This window comes from Mirounga leonina, unplaced genomic scaffold, assembly GCF_011800145.1.
Source record: "Mirounga leonina isolate KUSES-001 unplaced genomic scaffold, KU_Mleo_1.0 Mir_150, whole genome shotgun sequence".
Lineage (NCBI taxonomy): Eukaryota > Metazoa > Chordata > Mammalia > Carnivora > Phocidae > Mirounga > Mirounga leonina.
The window spans coordinates 28,601,945-28,621,625 of NW_023270374.1; the positions used below are offsets into that span (position 1 = coordinate 28,601,945).

The window sequence follows — 19,681 nt, forward strand, 5'->3', positions numbered from 1 at the left end:
CTCTCTTGGCTTCCTGCCTGTCCTAATACCTCTCCTTTGCTCTAGAACCTAACATGGCCCTATACCGCAACCAGTTTCCCCTATTAGTAACATCTTGCATTAGTATATGGTACATTCATGACAACTAATGAAACAGTATTGGTGTATGATTATTAACTAACGTCCACGCTTTACTCAGAGTTCCTTAGTTTTCCCCTCCAATGTCCCTTTTCTGTTCCAGGATGCCATCCAGGATGCCACACTACGTTTCATCATCGTGTCTCCTTAGGCTCCTCTTGGCTGTGACAATTTCTCAGACTTCCCTTGTTTTTGATGACCTTGACAGGTTTTTGGTTTTTTTTTTTAGATTTTATTTATTTATTTGGCAGAGAAAGCGAGCACGAGAGGTGGGGAGGGGCAGAGGGAGAGGCAGAAGCAGACTCCCTACTGGGCAGGGAGCCCGCTGTGGGGCTCGATCCCAGGACCCTGGGATCATGACCCGAGCTGAAGGCAGATGCTTAACTGACGGAGCCACCCAGCTGCCCCGACCTTGACAGTTTTAAGGAGAACCGGTCAGCTAATATTTGTAGAATATCGCTCTACTGGAATTTGTCTGATGTTTTTCTCATGATTACATTGGGATTACGGGTTCTGGGGAGGAAGACCATAGAGATGAAATGCTGCTCTCATCACATCATATCAAGGGTACATATTATTACCATGACTTAACCCCTGTTGATGTCGACCTTGACCACCTGGCCGAGGTGGTGTTTGTCAGGTTTCTCCACTGCAAAGTTACCTCCCTGCCCCTGCTTCCACGCTGTTCTCCTTGGAAGGAAAGAAGTCACTAAGGAGTTACGCTCCCCTCCTCGAGGGCAGAGTAGAGTACTAGCATTTTTTCTTCTTGAGTATCTACTTTTCAAAGCCCTCCCACAAAACACTGCTACAGTCTGTCTTTCCAACAAGCCTGGGAACCGGTGGAGATGGAGACATTTCATGAGGGGGAAGCGGAGGCTCAGGGAGGGGCGTGGGGTGGGGGTCAGCGGTTGGGTCAGGCTCTGTGGGTCCTGCCTCTCCCTCTTGGACGTGAAAGAGGTGAAGGCCGGGAAGGCCGAGCTCGGCTCACAGAAGGCCTGGGCAGGATAGAACCGCCAGGGTATCACTCTCAGGGGGACTTGAATTCGGCCTGGGTTTGAATGTGAGGTCCTGCACTCCCTTACTGTGGCGTGTCGCCTCCCTGAGCCTCAGTTTCCTCATCCGTACCATGGGGATGAAATAGCCCCTACCTCACAGTGCCGTGAAGAGCACGAGCTATTACACACACAGAGCCCCACAACGGGGCACTGCCCAGGAAGCGGCGGGCACAGTGACCGGGAGCTGGGGCTGTGATGATTATTTTTACAAGTGTTCTTTGAAGTCCTCCTTTTGCTGGCTGTCTCCTGTCTGCTCAGCAGGTTCCTAACCCCCTCTGATCTGGGGGGTCACCGCTCTGGCTGCAGATTTCCGCCCTGCCCTCTGCCCTCCCGCCAGGCCAGGCGGATCAAGGGCCCTGGCTCCTTTCATCTTTCCGCACAGTCAGAGACATGGTGGAAGGAGGCCTGGGCTGGAGGGGGGCTGGCTCTGCCTGCCAGAGGACCCCTCTCCCCCGTGACCTTGGGAGAGTGTCTGTCCTTCTCTGGGCTCTACTGTGGCCTGAGGGGAGTGGTGGGATGATGAATGGCTGAGTTTCTTGGCTCTCGGCCTTCACACGAACCACGGGCGGGGGGTGGGGTGGTGGAAGGTGTCTCCCTTCCCTTCACCTGGGCAGGTCTTTTCTGCCTGTGACATCCCCTGTTTTGTCACTAGAGCCTGAGCTGGACAGAGAAGCATTTGAACCTCAGTCTTCCCATCTGTGAATTGGCCATGCATACCCAGAAGGAGGGACTGTGAGGATTTTGATGGTTAATGTCGTGATTGGCTTGAGCTCTGCCTGCTTCAGGTGCCCACTGTCACCATCCCTTCCCTGGAAGGTGGGTGCATACTGGAGGAACCTGCTGGAGGCTGGCCACCCTCCTGGTAGCTGGCCTCTGAGGGAGAACATGCTCATCTGCTCCGGGCTCCTTCTGACTCTCATGAGGCTCAGGATGCTTCTCTAGTGTCCTTGGGCTAGTTTGGCCTCACTCCCTGAAACTCCCGTGTGCATACACACCATGTAGGCCGGGGGCTTGGCTTCAGCTGGTCCTCAGCTTGGCTGCCATCAGCACAGAGGCCTCCAGACTGCTCCTCCCTGCCCTTCAGTCTGTCTCCCACTCAGTAATAGCATATCTCCCCAGGCCCTCCTCTGCTTACGACCCTTCATGGCTCCCCAAGGCCGCCGGGACAGAAGCCAAGCCTGGCATTCAGGGATCCTCAGGGCTCACCCCAGCCACCCTCCCACTTCACCTCCCCCACTCCAGCCTGCCCATCATGTGCTCCATCGGCACTACCACGGTCATAGTTGCAAACACAGCGGTGGTTTGGGTCTCTGTGTCTTTGCTCACGCTGTTCCCTTTGCCTGGAACATCATCTCTGTCCTGTTTTCACCTGCAGCGCTCTCCTCAGGCTTCTACCCTCTCCAGAGAGGACCTTCTTTTTTCACCAGCCTCCTACTCCATCACACACACTGGGTGGGAGTTGGGGGCCCCTCTGGGCCCCTCCGGCCCCCCGTGCTTGCCCCCACCACTGTGCCTGGTGCACTGGTTGAAACTTCCCTCTCCTCGAGGCTATGAGCAACTCCAAGGCAGAGACCAGACTTGCTTTCTTCACTGCTGCATCCCTAGCCCCTGGCACAGACCCTAGTACCTAGTAGATGCTCAGTAAATACTGACTGGCCAGAGGAGGGAAGAGTAAGGCTTAGCCTTGCAGGCAGAGGGCCCAGCAGGTGTAAGGCCTCCAGGTGGAATGATCTGCTATGATGGAATGACTGCAGAGAGGCTGGCTTGACAAGGAGGGAGGGCGATCAGGGCCCGTGTGGGAGGCCTGAGTGGTTGGCAAGGGCCAGATCAGGCTGATGCACTGAAGAACTGGGCATCTCTGTGTCACTGTAAAGAGCAGTCCCAAGGAACGGGCCACGCCCCTTCCACAGCCTCAAGCCAGAGCCTGCCCTCTCTTCCACCCTGAGCCCCGTGGCTTCGAACAGACAACTTGCAGTCCCCCTTCTGGGGAATGACAGGGCTGGTCTGGAATTTCCCGCTGAGAGTCTGTGATGGGTCAGCTTCCTAGTCCCTGCTTCAAGGGTGAGCTGGGCTCCGGATGGGCGTGGCCACTAGGCCACCATTGAACCAGAGCCACCAGTGCCTTGGGTGAAGTACAGATGGGGCCTCAGATCCATGTGATGGGAAAGCGCTCACCCAGGGGACTGCTGCCCGTTGTGTGGGTCCAGGCCTCCCTGACATCCTGTCCTCCGTGTAGCTTTGACCCAGGTTGGGTGTCAGAGGGAGGAGGAAGTTTCCAGAGATATAACAAGTTGACATCAGTACTGTCATTTGCTGGGTGCTTTGGGTTGGGAGATTGTCCTTGTAGTATTCCAGGCCTGGCCCAGGGCTTTGTATCCCATTGGTGGTCCATAGATGTTTGCTGTCCATTAACGATGATGAATAATTTGCGGGTATTAAGCAATGAGTGGCGGTTTTACTAACAAGGCTTTAAACAGAATAAAGCACAAACGGTTGCTTATCCACCAGACCAGGGACTCTTGTATCTGTATAATCACGGAAGCTGGTACAGTTGTTGCCCCCACTTTATTGATGAGTAAATGGAGGCTCAGAGAGGGCAGGGTCATATAGTCAATGACTGGAAGAGTTGGAATTTGAACTTTTGTATGTGGACGTCCCTAGTCTGTGTGATCTCTCCAGCCAACTGGGTGGTTTCTGCTCTGTGTTGGGTATGGGTCAGACCATAGTCCCTGCCCTCAGGGTGGGGACAGACTTGCAGTGTGCCTCCATTAGGGGTCTGTCAGGAAGCATGTCCTGGAAGGGGTGGCATTTATTCAGGACCTTGATGAGCGGGGGGGGGGGGGGGGGGGGGGGGGGGGGTTGGGAAGCTAGAAATATGGGGCAAGCATTCCTGGCTGGCTTACAGCCTGAGCAAAGGCCCAGGGGGGTTGGTTTGAAAATAACAAACACTTCCACCACTCAATAATGAAACCATCGTATCGGCCACATCCTCCTGAAGGGCGGGCCTCCTGAGAACCTCAGCCTCGGAGCCAACCCTCAGAACCCGTGGTGGCTCCAGGTGGAAGGCCTCATCTGTGCTTACAGAGCCAAGACTTGTCCCAGTCGCCCCCACCTCCTTCAAGAGAGCGTGTAGGGGTATGAATCCTGGGGGTTCACACATACTAAGTGTAGTATGTGTTTCATCTTCAGGAGAGCCTTCCGAGAGCACGATCTTTAGCCCATATTGCAGATTGGCACACTGAGGCTTAGAGAAACAGCATGCTAACCGTCACATGTACAAGAAGTGGCAGAGTTGGGACTTGAACCCAGGTCCATGGATCCAAAGTCGGTTCTTTTAAATTCCTCTGTCCTCCCAGGTCCAGAAGAAGCCCAGAATTTTCCAGTGAAGTCCTAGGGATGAGTGTGCTGAGCTTGTAAATATTTAGCACACTGGAAGGAAAAAAAACCCTTTTCCCCCCCTTATTACCAAGGTGTAACTATTCCCACCAACTATGGCTAATATCAAGCTACCAGTGTGACATCATTGACCTTGGAGTTGGAAAGAGATGAGCACAATTAGCTCCTATAAATGGTAAGAGTCAGTTCCAGCACTCACTGGGTGACTATCCTATTCCGGCTAAGTGTGGCCAGTGAAGGCCTTCAGGAGCAAGTAAGAGAAACTGAGAAACTTGCTCCTCCAGCCAGGGGCCCGCCCAGAATCCCAGGAAGCTGCAGTTAATCTTTAAGTCAGCCTCCCAAACAAGCACAGCTATTCAACCAGCCCAGGCTGGCTTCTGGTGCCGACTCTGCAGCTGACTTGCTCTGGGACTTCAAGCAGCTTCTGCCTCCTCAGGCCTCAGTTTACCGACCATAAGAGCTACCATTAACTGATACCATTAGCTGAGTGTAGCCACCCTCACCCTTGTCCGTTCTGACCTTCTCAGGAGTCCTCTGTGGCCACGTTCACTTCTGTTTTACAGGCGACGCGAGGGGGCTGGGGAAGTCGGTGGGCTTGTACAACGTTCGCCAGGAGGGCAACTAGTCTAGATTTGAACCCAGATCGGGCTGCCCCTAGGCCTTGCTCATTCCTGGTCCCTTGGAGGCTCTCTTGTGCTCTGAGGCCTTTGCCTCCTATACTCTAGGGTTCGCCTCCCAGCTCCTCTCAGGAGGAGAAGCCTAGGCCTAGTACTGTTGGACCTGGCTGGGCCTTAGTTTCCCATCTGTGAAATGGCAGAACTTTCAGAGAAGGAGAGAGGAAGCAGGTGGTGGTATTTAAAGCTGGTTTCAGACCCACCCTTCCCTATGCCATGATTCCCGGAGGACAAGAGCCACAGTTGGGGTGCAGTTCTGGAGCATGGGCTGGGAGGTGGTGGCGGTAACATTGTTGGCCTAGTGTTTGAGGGAGTCTTTGTGGCATAAAGCAGCGCTTCCTTATTGTCCCCTTTCTCTGCTAAACTCCTTGCCCCCTGCATCCAGATGTAATTTGCCTCTTTATTTACTTGGAAGTGTGATTGCCACTAAATACTGACTTCAGCCCCCTCATAAGCAGGAATATCTAGAACTCAATGACTTCTGATGAGCTGCCTTAGTTACTGTTTTGTTTTTTAAATGCACATTAAAATGAACACATATCGGGGTGCCCGGGTGGCTCAGTTGGCTAAGCATCTGACATCAGCTCCAGTCATGATCTCAGGGTCCTGGGATTGAGCCCCGAATCTGGCTCCCCGCTCAGCAGTGAGTCTGCTTGTCCCTCTCCCTCTGCTCCTCCCCCTCTCCCTGCTCATGCTCTCTCTCTTTCAAATAAATAAAATCTAAAAAAATAACAAAATAAAATGAACACATATCTATTAAAATAAATGTTGCTCCTCTCCACACTGTTCCCCCTGCCCCAGTCCTTACTTTGGGAAACTCAGGTCAAGGCCAGGGTCCAGGGCCTTGGACCTTCCTTCTCTGTGCCTCAGTTTCTTCATCTGTAAAATGGGGATAATCATCAGTCTGCCCAGCCTAGGTGTTGTAGATCCTAAAGTCTACCTGAGTCATTAGTATGGTGCCTGGCAAAGAGTGAGGGCTTCATGAGTGCTGACATTATTATTATTATTATTATTATTATTATTATTATTATTATCATCATCATCATCATCATCATCGGTCATTGAGAAAGAGGTGAATTGGGGGTAAATAGGGTGGGTGGGCTGCGGGCGGTTAGGGAGGGCATTTTGGCTTGAGAGTATTTTGGGGTCCCACAGGGTGGGGCGCTCTCACGGGGCGGGGTGGGGGCAGGGTTTCTGTGCCTCCGCCCCCTGCCCTGCCCCGCCCGGACCCCCGGCTCCAGTGGGGTGGGGGGCCCGCGTGTGGGTCTCTCCTAGGTCACCGGCGGGGAATCCGTCCCCGCACGCTTCCTCGTTCCTCCTCCTCCCGGCGGCCTGCCGGGCCCCTCCTCCCTGCTCGCGCGCTCCCTCCCTCCCTCCTCTTCCCCTCCCCGGGCCGCCTCCTCCTCCTCCTCCTCCTCCCTTTCTCTCTCGATCTGTCTCTCCCGGCCCGGAATCCATTCCGGCCTGGGAGCCGGAGCGGCCAGGCCGCCGTCTGCCCGACCCCCTGGCCGTGCGGCGATCTGTCCTCCCGTGCGTCTGTCTGCCGGTGCGCCCGCCTGCCGACCGGCCCAGGTGAGCGCCCCCCGCCCCTCCGCGGGCCCCCGGTCCCGGCCGGCATGGGGGAGCCCCCGCCCGGGACCACCGTGACGTCGGATCGCCGGGCCGCGGGGGGCTCCTGTCCACCCCTCCAACCTCCACCGCCGGGTCGGGGCCGCGATCCCCGAGCGCCGGGCGGGCGCACGGGGACCTGCCCGGCGCGGCCTTTTGTTGTGATGCCGCGGGGGGAGGGGGCTGGGCGGGGGGCTCCGGGGGGTCCTGTCGGCGCGGGGACCCCCTCCGGCTCACCCTTCCCCTACGAGCCCCCTGGGAGCAGGAGCCGGGCCGAGCCCCCGGGCCAGGTCTAGGCCAAATCTGAAATCTGAGCCTGTCGGCGCCGCCTCTGGCCGCGGCTGCCGGGCCTGGCGCCCCCCAGCCGGGGATGGGAGGTGGAGAGGGGGCGGGCAGGGTGGGCCTGGGGGCGCCGAGCCAGGGGCGCTGGGCCCGGGCACCAGGACCTCCCTCTCCTCCTGGGGCTTCGGGTAGGGCCTGGTGCCGCCGGTCTGGAAGGGACTGGGCCACACTGTTGGTCCCCACTGCCCCCAGCCCCCAGCCTCGCCCCTGGCAGGCCCAGCCGCCTGCCTGCTCAGAAGTTGGCAAAAGTTTTGGGTTTTCTCCACCAGACCGGGTCAATCTCCCTGCCTGGGCTTCAGCTGGGGGTGAGTTTGAGTGCCAGCGGGGCCAACTACTTGCCTTGCGCTGTGTGGTCAGATGACTGCCTACCCTCTCTGATCTGGGGGTTCTGATCAGCGGCAAGTGGGTCTGGCTGGGACTCCTGGGCTGGTGGAAGGCTGGGGGTGAACAGAAGAGGCTCACCTATGGGGTATCAGGTCCGCCTCTGGGGCCTTCTGACTGGACAGTGGGCAGAACAAGTGAGCCTTGTCCAGGTGGGGTCCCAGAGCTTCAGGACCTCCACCAGGGGGGCAGTGGTCCCTGGGTTACCTGGGGGAAGTCCAGGCCCAGCCACAGTGCCCCTGATATCAGACTTGTTTCAAGAGGCCAGGCTGGTCCTGTTACTGACCCCCTTCTCAACCTCCTGGCTGGGCAGACAAGACACCAAGATTTCTTGTCTCACTGGGTGACCTGGGCCAAGGGACGGCCCCTCCGAGCCCCCACGTGTGGAATGGGGGAATCTCCATGAAGGAGCTTGGTGTGTAGTAGGTGTTCAATAAATGGGCGCTTCACTGGATGAATTGCCTAAAATGGGTGGGGGCTGAGGGTGCTGGTCCTAGTGGGCCTGTGTCCAGAGGAGGATGGATTGGTGTCCGAAAAGCCACCTCATCACCCCTTGAGAAGGAGACAGCTCGAGCATAGTCCTGCCATCCAGCAGCTGTGTGGCCTTAAGCCACGCACTGCTTCCTTGGGCCTTAGTCAGTCTTAAGTATAAAATAGGCCGCATGGAGAAACTGAGGCTCAGGGAGGGGAGTGAGTTGACTAAGCCCGCGCAGTTTGAAGCTGGAATTAGAACCTACACTTCAGAGACCCCAGTCTGGCTGCCTTGCACCCCTCTCCAGTGTTGGGGGAGAGCAGGGGTTTCCCAGTCTGGGACCAGGCACACAACAGTGTCGGAAAAGACTATACTGATTGATGAGTGATTGCATGGAAGCCACGAGGCCCTTTTGGTGGTGTGCTTATGTGGTGTGCCTTGGTGATGTGGTCTTTCCACCCAGGGAAGTGATTTACAATGTGTCACCTCTCTCAGCTGACTGCCTGCCTCGGCCCTCCTGGGCGGCCCCCGGGCTTTTATCCTGAAGGTGCCTGCCAGCATTGCCCTGTCCTCTGTGAGCTGCTTATCTGTTCTTGTTCTTGAAGGCTTAGCTTCAGGCCCACCTCTTCCAGGAAGGCTGCCCGGCTCTGCCTCCTCTCCCCAGCCTCTTCCTGAAGCACGAACTCTCTCCAGCTCACAGCACCGTGCCTGCTTTGGCTTCTTCCCTGATTATGACCTGTGGGTGGGGTGTCTGGCTTCCCTAAGCCCCAGGAGCCAGGGAGGAGATGGTTCAGTGACCTGGTGACAGCTACCTCCCGCCAACCCCCTGGTCCTCAGTTGACCCCATTTTCCCAAACCTGCCTAGATGCAAACATCCATGAACCTGTATGAGCATCTGCTCTATACTAGGAGCTTCAGACTCAGGCTGAGCAGTGTGGTGATGGGGTTAGTAGTGGGAGTTATAGGGGGCATCAATCAGGAGGCTTCTAGGAGGTGGTGCTGAGGGAGAGCAAGAAGTTTGCTCAACAAAGAAGGAGGGAGGGTGCTCTTTCTTCCCTTCTATTCAGACACTTCCCAGGGCCCCTGGGGTTGTGGAGCGTGGTCAGCCTGGGTAGGTCCTTGCTGCGGAATTGTGAACAGGTCCCTGGCCTCCCAGATATTTGAATCTAGATGGTGAGCCAAGTAGCAAACAAGTTGCCAAATAAATTAATATATAATCACAGATGCGATAAGGGCTCAGAGAGAGAGGCGTGGGTTGCAGAGGAATCTTGAAGGAAGTATGTAGGAGTTGGCCAGGCATGGAGCTAGGGGAAGGGCTTGCCAGCCAGAGGGAACTGCATGTGCAAAGGCCCTGAGGTGGGGGAGTGTGTGTTGTTATGGCGAAACAATGGGAAAGCCTCTGAGTCTAGAGTGTGGAGAATTAAGGAAAGTGGGTGAGAGGTGAAATGGGTGGTGTTTTGGGGGTTGTTATCAGCAGGGCTGGACCGTATGTAGGCCTTGGGGAGGAGTTCGACCTTCATCTTCACACAAAGGGCTAATCGGTGTCCCCTGTGTGAACAGCCTCATGCTGGAGGCCAGGGGTACAGAGCTGTTCAAGGCACCTGGTAGAAATAGATCTGTGGGCTGGACTCCCAAGTATTCTGTGAGGGCCTAGATCAGGAGTCAAGAGGAGGAGGCATTTGAGTCTGGGCTTTGAAAGTGGAGTAGGAGTTCACTGGCAGGAAGGCAGGAAAAGGGGGGAGCCAGCAGTTGGGGAAGTGCATGCAGGGCGGCTGGAGTCTGGAAGTGGGGTGGGGAGCAGGCAGGGGTCAGCTGGAGACCAGAGGTATGATAAGGGCTCAGGAGTCAGAGAGGTCTGTGTTTGAGTTCTGACCGTCTGCACTTGTTATGTAGCTTTGGGTCATTCACTGTATCTTTCTGAGACTTTTTTTCTTTGTCTTGAAAATGGAAACAATAGGGGCACCTGGGTGGCTCAGTCGTTAGGCGTCTGCTTTCGGCTCAGGTCGAGATCCCAGGGTCCTGGGATCGAGCCCCACATCGGGCTCCCTGCTCTACGGGGAGCCTGCTTCTCCCTCTCCCACTCCCCTTGCTTGTGTTCCCTCTCTAGCCGTGTCTCTCTCTGTCAAATAAATAAATAAAATCTTAAAAAAAAAAAAAAAAAGAAAATGGAGACAATAAATATCTCCCTATCAGGCAGCTGCTTAGGGAAGGGGACCTGCCTTGAGCCGTGTTCCACTGGGTGACTTTGTCGGCTGTGTCGCGAAGGCTTTAAGTGGATGAACTCACGGAGCCCGAAGGTGCTGGTCTGGGCAGGAATGGCCTGGGAAAGGCCTCCCGTGTGCTGGGTGATTTGAGTCCTGCTCTGCCCTTGCTGTACAAGGAGGCTCAACTGGGGAGAGCACTACTGGACTAGCTCAGCCCAGCTTCTCGAAAGCCTGCCTTATGTGAGATTGATCCATTTTCCAGATGTAAATACTAAGACCCAGAGAGGAGAAGCCACTTCCTGCCTGGGTCGTGTGGCTCCTACACCCTCTCTCCCCTTGGGTCCCTACAGCCCTTTACTTCCCCCCCCAACTGCTCTTACCCCCTTATCTCCACGGTAAACCACTCTGGTTTCCACTAAAGCCACTGGGCGGGGCGGGGGGGGTACTTCCTCTGGGGGCACCTCAGTTTTCTCATCTGTGAAGTGGGATAATAGGAGTCATGCTCCTAGGATGCCCAAGAGGACTGAAATAAAGCATTTAGCACACATTAACCCGATAAATCGGGGTGGGGAAGACCCAGACCCGACTCAAGTCCTTCCTCCTCTGGCAGCGGAATCAGTTTCTGAAGCTGTAAAATGGGCCTGGGGCTTACCCTTAGTAGGGCCAAAGGGAGAGTGGGAGGAGGTTGTACCTGCCTTTACCTGGTGGCTGGCTCTGCATCACAGTTTTGGGAAAGGTAGGCCCACTGCCTGCTTCCCCTGTGTTCAAGGCCCCGTTCCCACTGTAGGTCCAAAGGAGCCTCGGCCTCTGCACACCTCCCTTGTGAAGATGGAAACAGCCCATGTGGGGCTGTTAGAGACTGTGGGAACGAGTCCTCTGAGTCCCCAGACCTGCTGGGCTGCGAGGCCAGCACAGGCCGACTCCTGGTGCCGGGGGGCGGAAGTTGGGGTTGGGATGGTGTCAGGAAACTCAGCTCCCCTGTCCAGGCCTGATTACCTTCTCTCGGCCCACCCAGATTTGCTACCTTGCCTTTGACTCTGTCTGATGTGGATGTCCTCACGTCATGCCCTCTCCAGCCAGGTCACTGCAAGGTGGCCCATTCCATCCTTTGCCCCGGCATGGGGTGGGCAGAACTTTTGTTCCCACTACACAGGAAAGGAAACTGAGGCTCAGAGGGGACAAGGGCTGGGGCCACCGTCTCCCAGCACAGTAAAGTGTGAGCCCAGACTTCTGGCTTCTGGCTGATTTGTAGCATCCGATTCCCACTGAGTGTGCACCCAGCTTGCCTGAAATCTTTCCCAAGGAATAGGGTTGGTGTGTTGCTGGGGGCAAGTGGTCCCGACTTTCCGGGCTTCTGCTTCTGGCTGGATCTCCATTCGGATCTGGAGTATTGGATCTTGCAGGGAGCCCCCAGCTCCACGGATTGGCATCTCACGGGTGCTCAGTGGATACTCATGGCATTAAGGGAGTGGACGTAGCAAGGCTTTTGGGGCCCATTGGTTCTGGGTTCAAATCTTGACTCTGCCATCTGCTGTGTAGGATTGTGGGAGAACAGTCGCCTGGGGCCCTAGTATCCCTGTCCTTGATACGGGGAGGACAGTGCCAGGACCAGCGTTGCCAAGGTGATGTGAGGGCCAGAGGGGCTACTGTAGGGCTGCTTTGGCAGAGTCCGCCCACAGCAGGTGCTTCCTGGTTCTGGGGCCTGTGATTATGAAGGCAGTTCCCTGACAAGGCGGGGATTCGGGACCGGAATTGCGGGCCAATTGACTGGGGACTCCCCGGGGCTGAGACTGGATGCCTGTGCCTGGGGCAGCCTTGTCCTACGGGACGTGGCCGAGGGGAAGGTTAACCAGAGACAGTGCTCGTGACTGGGTGGACTGGAGACCACCAATGCTCTCCAGCCTCCCTGAGCCCAGCTCCCGCCTCCGCCCACCTGTGACTTGCCCACCTGCGACTTGTCAAGGCCTCCCGGTGCCCTAATCCCCGGCACTCGTGGCCTCCTCACCGAATGGGTCCATCTGTCCGAAGGTGACCACTGATGGAGCCATGGGGGCTTTGCATCTTGGCCTGCCTGGCGCTTTTGGGGAGGTCGCTGAGGCTCAGAGAGGGGCCAGGTGGGCCCGGGGCTCCGCAGCAAGGACTCCTGGAGGTGAGCTCTTCCTCTGCCGCACCCTGGCCGCACCCCCGTTTCTCCTGTACCCAGGCGGCGCTTTAGCCACCTGTCTCCCTGTGAGCCTGGGTTGTCCAGCCTCCGTGGGCCCTCGCTCTCAGTACTTGTCTCAGTGGCTAAGAAGCCTCTGCCTCCAGAAGGCTCATAGGGACCACCCTCTGTGCCCCAGCCTGAGTCCATTTTTCCCTCCTCTGCACCCCGCTGCCCCTTCTCTGCCTTCCCTCATGGCGCTGGCACGTTCTGCCCCAGATGGCAAGTCATAGGATTCTTTTCGCCTCGTAGGCAGTACGGCGGTGACCGTCACTCCACGGGTGCCACACTTGACAGTTTACAAAGCGCTTTCCACAGCCCCCTCTGGGCATCCCCGGCAGGGCCAGGAGGGAGGCAGAACCGTCATAATCATCTTCATTTGGCAGATGAGGAAACAAGGCCCCAAGTCAGGGTCACCCCAGCTGCTCTCTCTGCTTGCGCGGATGGGACCAAACCCCACCCCCACGAGCCCCCAGTCTCCTGAGACAGGAACCCCTCTCTCAGAGCCCCATGAAAGGATTTGGAGGTTCAGAGAGGTGAAGTGACTTGTCTGAGGCCACGTGGCCTGCAAAGCGGGCAGAGCTGGGAGGGTTCCTTCTAGGACTCAGAGAAGGGGCAGGTTGTGCCCATGTTCCCACCCCTTCTGAGTGGAGACCCAGATGCAACCGTGATCCTGAGGGAACGGTGGTGACCAGCCCCTGGGGTTCCTTCAGAAGTCCCCTGGCTCCCTCAGCACATCGTTGGGCCCTGGGTCGGGTCCTCCCAGCATCCTGCAGGGCAGCGGTTCCGGCCCCATTTCACCTCAGACAAGCAAAGAGACTTGCCCAAGGTCACCCAGTGCATAAATTTGGACCCAGGGCCCCGTGAACTCTACAGGCCTGTCCTGTCTCGTCCAGGCCGAGCCCTTCTTTGCCTCCTGTCTGACCCCTGGCCCTCCTCCAGCCCCTCCGCGGCATTCCTCTCAGGGCGGTGAGGCCAGGAGACTGCTCTGGGAAGCCCCCCAGCCCCCAGCCCCCAGCCCCAGCCCCAGGGCTTCTCCTCCACCTCTGACTGCTGTCACCCACAAAGCTGTGTGACTTTGGTGAGTCAGTTCACCTCTCTGTACGTCTGCTTTTCTACCTGAAAAATGGGCCTAATGACAGTATCCACGTCATGGGCTTGTTCTAAGGATCAAGTGAGGTGCACCATGCTTTCAGCAAAGCCAGCATGTCGTGGGCACTCAGTAAATGTTAGCCGCCATTTTGTTATAATTTGTATCAACTTGAAGAGGAAAGGATTGACAATCCCATGCTCCAGATAGGAAAACTGAGACTCAGAGAAAGGAAATAGCATCCACCAGGCCACAGAGGGATGTCACAGGTTCCTGGGGGCTCATCCCACTTTCCAGATGGGGAAACTGTCCCCTCCCAGGACTCAGTTTTCTCATCTGTGCAGTGGGTTTGTGCATATTGTGGGGAAATAGTTCTATCACATCAAACCAATGTGGTTCCTCAGTCAGCAGCCACCTTAGGGTGGGGGTTGGGGGAGGTAGGGGCTCCTGTCTAGGCTGGCAGGGGCTGTGCCCTGTGCACTTTGTCCCTGAATTATGCCAAGTTCTCAAGCCTGGGCCTGTCTAGGAGGCTGAACCAGGCCTGGCCAGGCCTTCTGGGTGCCCTGCAGCTACCGGCGCGCAGGTCCCACCACATCACCTGGTTCACCCGCCGCCTCTGCTGTGTGCCCTGGACAGTCCGCTTCTCTTATTGAGCCTCAGTTTCTCATCTATGAGATGGGGGCAAGCGTTTCTCTTCACTGGGCTGTTGGGAGGACTGGATAAGCTCATTTCCCCCCAGATGCCTGCCCACGCCAGGCTTAGAGAAAGGCCCCAGCTGGTGGTTACGGTGATGAAGATGGGCAGGATTCTGCCTGGCAAGAAGGGGGAACAGCATTCCAGGCAGAGGACCCACGTGAGCAAAGGCTCAGAGGTAGGACAGTTTAGGGAGCACCCTGTAGTTAGGTGGGGGTAAGTGGGTGTGGACTGCCACCTTCTAGGATTTAGACTGACCCTGAGGGGAGGGGGCAGGGGTCAGCGTGGCTGCGGTGATGTTGACCTTCCTGCCCTCCGAACTTCAGATTTCCTTTCAGAGCCTTACGAGCAGCCACCTGTGCTCCCCACCCCCCTCCCTGCCAGGTGTTCCCGAAGGCCCTGGAACCAGATGAGCCACAGTTCTATTTGGGGACAATTCTGCTGTTCCCATTTCTCTCCTGTGCCCTAGTTTTAGAAACGACGTGGGTTTGGTTACCAGTTGGCCATTTGCAGAAAGCACCCCCCCAACCACCATTCCGCCCATACCTTAGATCTGTGGGCAGCATGGGCAAAATAGGACTCATTATTGCCTCTGGGAGTTGTTCCTGGCCTCTGTCCCTGGATTCTCTGGGTAGAGAGTTGGCAGCTGGACTCTTGATTACCTGCTGCTGGACCCCAAGGGATGCACCCTGGGACCAGCCTGCACTCCGGTGGAGGCGGACACAGAGCCTGATTGTTGCCCTACCACAGGGTAGGCACTGTAGGAACTGTGGCAGCCCATTACAAGGCCAGAAGGGCTTCCTAGAGGAGGTGACACCTGGCTTGGGTCTTAAAGGATGAGCAGGAGCTCACAAGGAAAAAAGAATGGTGAGGGCATGCCAGGAAGAAGGGAGAGCCTGGGTGAAGATCTGGAGGTGGGAACTCACCTGGTGGGTGCAGGCATAGCCTGGGGAGGTGGGGAGTGTCAGCTCAGGTACAAGGTAGTTAGAAGGTGACTAGGTTGACCAGGCAAGGCCTCAGTACCTTGCCAGGCTTTGCTGAGGCCTTCTGCTAAAGGTGTGAAGGGAAGACATAGAGAAGGGTCAGACCTGGCTCTCCAGTGCTCAATTAGTATTGTCAAGTGAAGGTAGCCCAGGGAGGCTGGGGTTCCAGATGGGGATCAAGAACCCCTATCTGGGGCAGAAGGTAGGGCCTGGTCTGGGGCCTTGGAGGGAGCAGACCAGGGAGGACTTCCTGGAGGAAGCGGTACATGACATTCCTGAAAGGATGGCATAGTTCTCTGTAGGGAGGTGGAGCTTGAACCAGAGCCTGAAGGTGTGGTATGACCAGCTCCTCTTGATGGAGCCCCAAGGAGTGGTAGAGTTTTGACTTGAGAGGTGCTGGTGCCCATCCGTGGAGAGCCCTGAGCACCTGCTCAGGGAGTCTACATGCTGTCCCCGGGGCTGAGGAGAGACTGCTGGGCAGGACTGACTCATTCAGCATTGTGGCTTTGGTGAGGTGGCCCTGGAGAGAAGGTGGGCGCCGGCAAATGGCAGACAAATGGCAGGTCTGGGATTGATGTGGGAGCGGCAAGGTGAGGGGTGGGGGCCTCGGCCCCGTTCTGCCTGCCTGGACATCCTTACCCTGTGGAAGCCCGCCTGGAAGGAAGTGGTGGAGACGTGTTGGGGCCTGGCTGGCCGATTCCGAAGGCGCCTGGGACATGGGCTGGGCATGGGGCAAGTGCTCTGGGTTCAGGGCCTGGCCTCCCTGCCTTGTTGGGTAAACCTTGCCAGGGCAAAGGTCTCCCTGCTTGGGTGCAGGGCTAGACATCGTTGTCCATTTGTGTCTCCAGAAAGGCCACTCGACCCTCTTGAACCCAGACGGTCTGTACTCCAGGCAAGGTTGGTTGAGAACCATGGCTAAAGACTCTGGTGCCAGATGGACAGGGGTTTGAAACCCAGCTTTGTTCTCTGTGGGCCGGGAGACCTCGGCCAAGTACCTTTGTCATTCTGAGCCTCAGTTTCCCCATCTGCAAAATGAGGGTCACCCTAGAGTCTTCTAGGGCTTAATGAGATTTCAGAGGGCTGTGCCCAACACCATGCCAGCCCCTGGGGTCTGGCTTTGGAGCTGTTGGCCCGGCTGACCGGGGTGGTGGGACCTGCTGGGCAGCTGAGGGGTGGCTTCCGGTCTGCCCCAGGCTCAGCACAGACACCGAGGACAAAGCCCCTTTGTGGCGGGACAGATGGAGCCTGGGTGCCCCCCTCTTGGGGGAGCAGAGGGCCGCCTGCCCCTCCTCCTCACCCACTTCCCCGGGCGGGGGAAGGAGCTTCCTCAGACAGAGGAGATGGGAAATGAAAGTCGGGTTGTGCAGGGGGAGAGCTGGGCTGGCTGCAGCCGTGGAGGCCAGAGCCTGGCTGTGAGCTTGGGCGGATCTGTCCCTTCTCTGGGCCACCTTCTCAGGGCCCTGGGCATCCCTGGCAAGTCCCAAGTCCCAAGCCCACTGTTCACTTATCCATCCGTCCAGCCATCCTCCCATCCGTTTGTCCGTCCATCCGTTCAGTAATTACCAGGTATCCGCTCCATGCTAGGTCTTGTGCTTTCGGCCAGTGTCCACTCTGACCGGATAGTAGCCGAGCATCCCAGCTGTTAACTGTTTTGAATATCACACCACCGCAGGGCATTCAGCTGTGAGTGAGACAGGAGTGGTCCCTGTCCGCCTCAGACGCATGTGTCTGCAGAGCTGTGGGCCGTGCTAGGAAGGAGAAGTTGGAGGTCCCCGCTTGGGCTGGGGGAGGTAAGAGAGGCCTTCTGCGAGGAGGTAGCTTTTGAAAGGAGACTCAGAGAGAGGACAGAGCTGGCTGGGTGTGTTGCCATTTGAACAGGTGGCCAGGAAAGGCCCTCTGAGCCCATGACGAAGGAAGTGAAGGAGGGACAGTCTGGGGACAATGTGCTCTGGGCAGAGGGAGCAGCAGGGACAAAGGCCTGGGCGAGTGTGTGCACTGGGTTCTCAGGGAAAGGGGAAACAGTGGACAGTGCGAGCAGATCAGAAGTGGAGGGGTGGGGCTGGGAGAGTCCTCTGTAGGGCTTGGGAGGCCCCCGTGAGGACTTTGTCCTTTGTGTTGTAGGGGCCTTGAAGCTGGAGCGATGGTTAAGACTGACATTCCAGAAAGGCTCTCTGCCCCCAGTTGGCCAGCTTGGAGGAGGAGGCTGGGCCTGGATTAGGGGGTGGCCGTGGTGAGGGGAAGTGGCTTCAGGATGTGTTTGGAGGTGGGACTGACAGGACTTGGAACTGGCAGGAGGAGGAATCATCTTTCCTTCTTGCGCTGCTGGTGATGAGGGGCTGAGTCCCCGCCACAGACCACCGTGGCTTCTGGTTTATGTTCGTTTCCTCCCCCCAGTCCATCTGGAGGCACAAATTCCCAGTGCCTTCTTCACCTTGTCCTGAGGGCTGGACTGAGCCTTCCAGCTGCACACATGAGGTGAAAGTGGCAGGACCCTGCCCATTTTACAGATGAGAAAACCGAGGCTAAGAGTGCTACACCCACAGCCTGGGTTACACAGTGGGACAGGATTGGGGCTTGGCTTCTCAGGACTCAGAGGATCTGTGGATTTGAGGAATATGGACCCTGCCTCCCCAGTTCCAGCTAAAGATTTCTGGGTGTACCTGAGATTTCTGTCCTGCCCTGAGCTATCCTGGGGAGATGGAGGCTGCTCAGTGTGACCTCAGGGGTGGGGTCAGGAGCCTGGACTCTCACTTGCCATGTGACCTGGACCTCAGTTTCCTCTGCGGGGGGTCCCTAGCTCACAGCACGTTGGGAGGACAGGTAAAGTGATGCATGTAAAGTGTCATGCCTGATGCCAGGCATACAGTGAACATTAAGTGATCAGCAGGTAGTTTTAGGATTGCTGTTTCTGTGGGGAGTAAGGACCTGTGTGTAAGTCTGGCCTCTGGCTATGTCCACTCACAGCGCTGGGCTTTGGGGCAGGGCTGCAGGTGCCAAGTGGTCTCTTCTAGATAATTCCACACCAGGGGCCTGAAGGTCCCTGGAATCCATGCCTAGTCCACTTTCCACGTGGGGAAGCTGGCCACGAAGCAGCCATAGGGACAGAGCGGGGTTTTACACCGGGTGGCCTGAGGCCTGCGCCACTCACTTCCGGGCTAGGCCCTTCTCCTTCCCTCTAGGGCTTCTAGGCTGGGGACAGGCGGAGACAGGTCCTAGCGGGAAGGGAGCCTGCACTCTACAGGGCAGGGCAGGGCCTGGAGTCTGGAAGGGGTGTCCCTTTCCTGCCCAGGAAGAAACCTGAGAGGGGCTGGAATGGTTCTGTCTCTATGGGGCGGGGATTAGTGGGAGCTCCGGGGTCCACTTGGCCTCTGCCTTCCCCGGGCTGCGGGTCCTGTCCCCCGGGCTGTGGGTCCTGTCCCCCGCGGCATCCCCGCAGCCCGAGCCCCCGAGCCGCAGTGCCCTGCCCCGCCCCTGCCACACTGGCAGAGCCGGTTTGAGGCCTGTCCGCCCTGAGTGTGTTTGCTCCAGGAACTCGGGCCCAGACATGTTGCGGCGGCCCTGGCCTGTGGATGGCCCCTGGCTCACTCTTCCCTCCTTGCTCACTCAGCAAACATCCCCCGGTCCCCGTTCTGTGCCCGGGCCCGTGCCGGGTGGGGCTTGGGGCCTGGAGTTGTGTCCAACTTGCACACTGCCCTGTGTATGTCAGGGAGGTCAGAAGCTCTGCCCCGGGGATGCGTCAGGCAGTGGCCGGGGACAGGGGTGGTCGGGGTGTAGCCTCTGGGGGTGGATAGACCCAGCACCAGGCCTGTACCTCTTCATTGTCTGGGCCCTGGTGGGATCCCGTCATCCTTCCCCCCTCCCCCCATCTCTTCCTCCCTCCTTCCCTCCCTCCCGCATCTCTTCCTCCCTCCTTCCCTCCATTCCCCCATCTCTTCTGCCCTCCTTCGCTCCCTCCCCCATCTCTTCGTCCCTCCTTCGCTCCCTCCCCCTATCTCTTCCTCCCTCCTTCCCTCCATCCCTCCCTCCTTGCCCTGGAGTTTATGAAGGGTCAAGGGGGGCAGGTGGGGAAGCTTTGGGGGCGGGGACAGTATGTGCCAAGTCTGAAGGCTAGAGGGTGATTACAAGTTGAAGGGAGGGCCGAGGGGGAGGGAGGAAGGAGAAAGCAGCGGGCCTCCATCCTGTGAGCAGCAGGAGATTTCAGGCCATCTTGCCAACCGACCCGCTGTCCCCAACCTCAGGCTCAGATGCCCCCTCTCTCGGGTCTGGCAGAGGCATCCTTTCATGGGTTAAGTGAAGGGAGGGCTGCATGCCCGAGGCCACACATCCAGGGTGGGCCACCTGTGCGTGGGCTTCGCGGTTGGGGGAGGGGGTGGAGCTCAGGGCTGACTGTGTGGAGGGCCCTGGGCCACCAGGTGCGCCTGCCCACCAGGGTCTCTAGAGGGAGTCCCTGCCTGGGTGTGGGTGGG

The 19,681-nt window shown here is 57.5% G+C and overlaps 1 protein-coding gene across 1 annotated transcript in view; it reads left to right on the top strand.

Annotated features, from left to right (window-relative positions):
- The first annotated feature begins 6,650 nt into the window (after window positions 1-6,650).
- Window positions 6,651-19,681, top strand: part of SRC (SRC proto-oncogene, non-receptor tyrosine kinase) — a 48,748-nt gene continuing 35,717 nt past the window's right edge. The window contains exon 1 of the mRNA XM_035006286.1: window positions 6,651-6,814. The gene's annotated coding sequence lies outside the window, so the exon portion shown is untranslated. The remainder of the gene's footprint in view (window positions 6,815-19,681) is intronic.